The sequence below is a fragment of the Otolemur garnettii genome, unplaced genomic scaffold (assembly GCF_000181295.1).
Source record: "Otolemur garnettii isolate 467f Iridium unplaced genomic scaffold, OtoGar3 scaffold00076, whole genome shotgun sequence".
Taxonomy (NCBI): domain Eukaryota; kingdom Metazoa; phylum Chordata; class Mammalia; order Primates; family Galagidae; genus Otolemur; species Otolemur garnettii.
Window position 1 is genome coordinate 7,242,693 of NW_003852471.1, and position 6,380 is coordinate 7,249,072.

Consider the following 6,380-nt stretch of genomic DNA (forward strand, 5'->3'; position numbering starts at 1 on the left):
GAACTCAATTCAAGACCAGCCTGAGTAAGAGTGAGACCCACCTCTACCAAAAATAGAAAAATTATCCAGGCATAGTAGCACACATCTGTAGTCCCAGCTACTTAGGAAGCTGAGGCAAGAAGATTGCTAAAGTCTAAGTTTGAGGTTGCTGTGAGCTATGACGCTGTACCCAAGATAACAGGGTAAGACTCTGTCTCAAAAAGAAAAGAGAAGGTGACAGAGAATAAAAGGGGATGTTTGTCCTGAGACGGTTGATCTACACCAAATATGAAAATCCTGTGCCCTGTGCCTGGGTGGCCATGCAACCCAATTTTGCCCAATGACATCTAAGCAGGTGCCTGCACGGTAGAGGGGGCCAGGAAGACTTGTTTCCTCTTGATAAAGGGGGCTTGTCTCCCCCCCTTATCTGTCACTTGAAATGCTGGTGTCTGGCTGAATTGCAGCTTGTGACCACGGGAGGAGGACCTCGAGGATGAGGCAACATTCCAAGAAGGTGGAGTGGACAGAGAAAGCATGGGGGTGAGAAGGAGAAAGCCCAGGTGACACGGAACCAGCGGGTCGCACGGACCCACTGAACCAAAGCAAATCCCACCTACTTCTGGATATTTAATGGTGTGGGAGAACATTGCTGAAGCAAATGCGAGTTGTGTTTTTGCCTCCTGCCTCCTGCTTCTGAGCACATACCTAACTGATACCTTGCTAATCCTTTGCCCACATGGAATTCTAGGTTGGCTGCCAACACCTGCAGTGGATACCCCAACGATTCCACAGCATCCTAAGTCAGTAGTGACCTGAGAATCAGTACTCTAGAAACATCTGTAAGTGAGAAATCCTCCAACATGCACTACTGTGCTTGGGGAAACTGCCTGTATTCTCTCTAGAGCTCTCTCTGCTTTAAATGCTTATTCAATCTCAGCAATAATCATGTCATGATCCAGTGATCATCGCACTTTGACACATTGTGGGGTGCCTTCTTAGGAAGATAGTTGGGCAGGACTTGGATGGCACAGAACCCTAAATTGCTAGACCCCAAATTTCCTATAGAACACCATGTTACCCGTGCTGTGTTGCTGGGTAGCACCAGTAACAGAAGGAATAAAGCAAATCTATTACTCCATTACTATAACCACTTCAAGCTAATTATTTAAGTGAAGTGGTTTTGCCCTAATTATGAAACATTACTCAATTAAATTCCATTTGACTACCCATAACCTATGTTCAAAGAGCACTTCATATACAGCCACCTTTAATCACAGCACAAAGCACTTGAGCCAATACTTCATCTGCGTAAGTGGCAGTGAAACCATAGTACACAGCATTCTTCCTGCTAAAGGAAACCTCCAGCCATGACGTCTGTGCAAGACCAGGGTTTAGAAATAATGAGCAACTGGCAGTACCCACTTAGAGTATTTTGAGAGGTATGAAAATGACACCCAAATTATATTTGTCCTTTAAAGCTCCCTCCAAAAGCATCCTTGTTTCAGAATATAAAATGGTGAAAGTTATAGTGTAATACAAGTGATCTCATCTCCTCAAAGCCAGCAGAAAACACAATAGGGACTTTAAGAGACAATTTGCTGTGAGGCATGGAAGTTATTTTATCCAAAAAATAGGTCAGTGCCTATAGTTTCATGGGAAAGGATTAGTTGGAACTCAGCAAGTGCTCTCTCATTCAGCACCTGGTGTGCATCAGGCCATGTGCTGAGCACTGGGCCACCAGCAATAGCAGGGGAGACACCGTGGCTGCTGTCCTTGAATTGACAGTCTGGGGGTGGGTCCAGGTGATAAATAAGAAGGTGCAAAGGTTGGCGCTGACAGATCAGGATGAGCCTTGGAGACGGACAGGTCAGGAGTTCTGCACAGCCATCTTCGTGTTACATTTCCCTAATAAAATTCCTTCTTGGTCTAAAGAGTGGGGACCAGCGGGAGAGGAGTGGGACTGGAAGCCAGGAGCCCTGCTGACAGGGGCACAGGGCACACAGGAGCAGTGGGAACCCAGAGGCAGGGGCATTGGGGACGAGAAAGTGAGCCAGCAAGCAGGGAGAGCAAGGAGGTGGGCTGGAAGGGCTAAGTGAATTACTGGGCATTGTGTGAGAGGGATTATGATTCACCTGTCTCAGTCAGTGCCCAGGAAGCCAACTGTCTTTAAGAAGTATGAGCCAGGAGTTTCCAGAGGACACAGCACTTGCCCCACCATCACTCTGTGACCACGGAGCTGGAGCACCAGAGCCAGGGGACGCCTGAAACGCAGCTTCTCTCTGGGTGCTTCGCACTGGTTCCTGTGGGATCCTCCTGGCTTGCTTTACCCGCCAGGGATCCTCTGGGCAAAGTGCAGGTGATGGATTTGCCATACAGGGCACTGAGCTGAGCAGCCTTTGAAGGAAACTCACATGGCCTCTGTGCTAGGGGAAGAAGGGCCCACCTCACGTCGGGTCCGGGCTAGACACTACCTGTCATCTATTGAATGCACTATTATTCCCATACTCTGATGAGAAAAGCTCAGGTTCAGACGGGGTAAGTGATCTGTCTGAAGTCACATGGTTAGTAGTTTACAGGGTCCAAGTTCAGGTCTGTCTGGTTCTGAAGAGCATGTGCAGCCTTAGCCTGATGCCCCTCTGAGCAACATTCAGCAGTAGAGTGAACAGGGCTAGTCCATTTTTTAGTATCTTAAAACCAGATGGTGCCATGTGACAGCCCACTTCAACCAAATTCCCATCTCAAGCCTCTGACTTCTGACCCACCCTGTTGATAAGCCCCTTAATTAACGTGTCTGCTGAAACTTAATACTGTAATCAATCCTCAGAGAGCACTGTGGGACTGACCTTTCACCCCCTTAAAGAAAGTACGGAAGACTTTTTCCTGGTCAAATGCCAATGAAATCCAGCTGCCTGCAACTTTAACCCCAGGCCAGATGGTTTAAATATTAAAATTTCTGCCAGTGTTTCTTTTTACTAACCAATCTTGTTTGTTTTTGAACTTAAGGCTACAATCCATTAGTGATCCTAGAATCAATTTAGTGGGTCCTGTCAGCCTTTTAAAATATCAGACTAGAATAGAACAGAACAGAAAATACTAAAATACATCCCGTTCAGTGAAGGATGTTGTTTTGCGGCACTTACATTTCAGTTGTCGTTATAGTACGCGATGATAAAGAACGCATCTCCGAGGCCGGGTTGTGGAGGCTCCTCAAAGAGCAGCTCCCCCTGCCCGGGGCGGAAAGTAAACTTGCACACAGAGAAACTGAAGGACAAGAAAGGCAGAAGGTGGAGTCTTCAGGCAGGAGAGTAACAGCTCACGATAAAATGAGATGTTCTTGCCAACATGTCCTCCAAGGCGGTGGCCTGAGAGACACTTCCCCGTACAGTAAATTACTCAGTGGTGGCAACTCTGCTATTTGTCCACATCTGAAGGTTGCTTTGTGGACAGGCTTTGTGGGTATCCAGCTTGCGCCTTTCTGAAAGCTGCTGCGTGAAGCAAAGAGTGTGTTGCTCTCTGCAGCATTTTACCAGTCAGGGTCGCTTACTGTGACCCCATGTCCCCTCACCCAGTTCCAACAATGGCCAGGCCATGGCCAGTCAGTTTCATCTGTACCCTACCCCCTCCTCAGATATCATATTGTTTTATCTATAAGTATGTCAGTGTACATTTGCAGAGGAGAGTTTTTAACCTTGGTCTCTACCGGAGTCCTCCAAATCTAAATCTCACAAGCTGCAGCTGAGAACGGCATACCCCGAGCTGTGACCAACACACAAAAACAGGCATCAGGCCCCAGAAAAAGCAAGTCAGATGGCTTAAGTTCCTTCCTCATCAAAGACCCCAAAAAGGAAACCTGGTCACATCTCCCAACACAGCCTCCAAGCAAAAAATGAGGGGAACAGAATGGTTTTATGAAAAGAAGTAGGGTGGGCATAAATTAGGAGCTTGGCGCAGGCTGCATGGCTGAGCCCCAGAGAATGCCTGGTCTGCCACTGACACTTTCCGGCCAAGCAGCTGAGGTCAGAGAGAGACAGCCACTTGCGCTAAAGGCCCAGGGACAGCTCTGATGATCCTCAGTCATCTCGCAATGTCAGGAGAGGGTGAGTTGTTCACGAGATGGCCCCTAGTCAGAGTTGGAAAGGAAAGTTTCACCCTGATGCTGACTACAACCTCAGAATGTCTTCAAAATTGACATCTGAATCTTCATTTTTCCTGAGTCAAATCCCTATACCTTTAACTTCCTGCAGATCAATCCCATTTTTAAAGGAAACTCATCATGTCCAGAATCTTCACAAGGCTATCTCCCTCCCAGCACCTGACTCCTTCCTTTTCACTCTTTGGCTCTGCCCTGCCTCAGGGTCCCGTCCACCCTTCCCGGCCAGGTCTTCCAGGGCCTCCCACCTGGAGGCCCCCAGCCCGCTCATCTCCACAGGGAGCCTTCACTTCACCAGACTGGTTTTCTCCCCATCACCTGATGCCCCAGGCTGGGTCTGTGCAGGGGGGACCCTGCCAGGAGGCCCTTCCCATGTGGGACACCTTTCTCCCCCTGCTGCCCCAGACTATCTCCGTCCTTCCGGGCCTCCCTCAGTTCTCTGGGCTTCAGGAAGCCTCGTGTTCCCAGACACCCACACCTCTATCTCTCCAGCTATCTGGGCACATTGCTACTTTTTAGTATTGCCTTTTAACTGTCTTATCTTGATTCAGATAAGGTAGTCACCTCATCTAGCCGCTACTCTCCCTTAGTCTCCAAGTCCTGTTTGTGGAGTAGTGCCCATGGGAATCAGGAGAGCCTGCTGCTCCATGCAGTAGCAGGGCACTGTGGCATGAGCTCTGGAATCAGCACACCCTGGGCCAGCAGCCCAGTTCCAGCTCAGTAGCCATGGCCCGAGGGTAAGTTAAATGGCCGGCCTTTCTGAGCCTCTCTCTCCTCATGTAACACAGGGAGAGTTATATCCACCTAAACAGGGCAAATGCAAAAATGTGTGCCTGCCCAGATGGTGTTGAGAAACTGCAGGTGTGCCTTAGGAAGCCGCCAAAGGCTTAGGTCTCACATCACTGGGGAGGCCCATGCCATAGGCCAAGCCCATGTAAAAGTTTCAGGCAAACAGAGTCAGTGCTGAAGGGATGTGGCAGGTATTCTATTAGCTGTAATTATTACAGACTCGGCAGGAAGTGCAGGGTGCATGAGAGAAACATAGTAATCAGAGGTAATTAAACTGAACCTGGTGGTGCAACCTAAAAAACGTCTGTTGTGACTGCTGGAACATGTGAAGGGCTGAGCTCCAGCCTTAACTTTGAACTTGGAAAATGTGACTCACAGAACACAGCAACAGAAGAGAGGCATTGAGATTAGAAGTGACAGCTCTGTGCCGTCCGTCTACAAGGGAGGTTGGGAAACAACAGCAGGTAGATAGACATTTGGTGACACTAACCGTCACTGCCAAGGGTGCCGGCTCCGCAGACATCAAAAAGCCCAGGCCCTGCTTTTTCTTTGCTGGTGGTGAAATTGTTTGTAACAGCTATCACCTGTGGCGAGCATTCAAGGTGTACTACCAGGCCTGGGAAAAGTCCTCTGCCGGATAGCTCAGCCTGCTGCCACTCCTCCGGGCTGGACTCGCTCAGGCCAGAGGGCACTTAGAGGACGGGAGAGGGGACATTGCCTGGTGGGAACCACACACCGTCCAAGGATGCAGGCTCTCTCAACCTGTTGCCCTGGCTTCTGTAAACTTCCACAAAGCTTCCTATTTGCCCAGCTTTCCTAGGCCCCACCTCTCCCTTCTCTCCTGCGCCTGTGTGTCCGGACTTTGGACCTCACACCCGCTACAGCTAAGAGGGCTGTGGGGGAGGGGCCAGAGTCCCCAGCTCTCCACTGAGACTTACAGTTCTCTGACGCTGGAGATCATTTCATTTCTGTGCACACACTCAGTGCTCAACGTGGATTCACATGTGGGGCAGCAGCCACCCCTGTAGCAGGCTCAGGAGAGCCCACCTTGGAGTCAGCCACACCTCCATTCGGATTGTGGCTCTGCCATTTCCTGGTTCTCAGACCCTGGTGACATTGGTTGCTATCTCTGCCTGCCACTTTATGCCACTGAGAAGTCAGCATCTACAACTTACGGTTAAATATTACATTGAACATCACCCCTACTTATGAAAGATAACATAATACGTATATAGTAAGCCCTCCAACAAGGGCAGTGATTATTATAATTATTAGACCATGTGTCGAGGGCAAAAGTCTTCTATTGCTAGTATTTTCTCAGACATCTTTAGGGCCTGCTAACCACCAGCTGGTTGAATTTACTCTTCGAGCATTTATTGGATGCCTCCTTGTGCTAAAAGAACTGGGGACACACAGTGACAGGCAAAGTTCCTGCCGTCACGGAGTTACTACCTATTAGGGG

General features: G+C 49.1%; 1 long non-coding RNA gene across 1 annotated transcript in view; it reads right to left on the bottom strand.

The window, feature by feature from the left end:
• The window catches only part of LOC111726705, a 13,915-nt gene extending 8,241 nt beyond the window's left edge, over positions 1-5,674 (bottom strand). Inside the window, exon 1 of the long non-coding RNA XR_002774417.1 lies at positions 5,409-5,674. This is a non-coding gene — a long non-coding RNA (uncharacterized LOC111726705). The remainder of the gene's footprint in view (positions 1-5,408) is intronic.
• Positions 5,675-6,380: the final 706 nt, after the last annotated feature.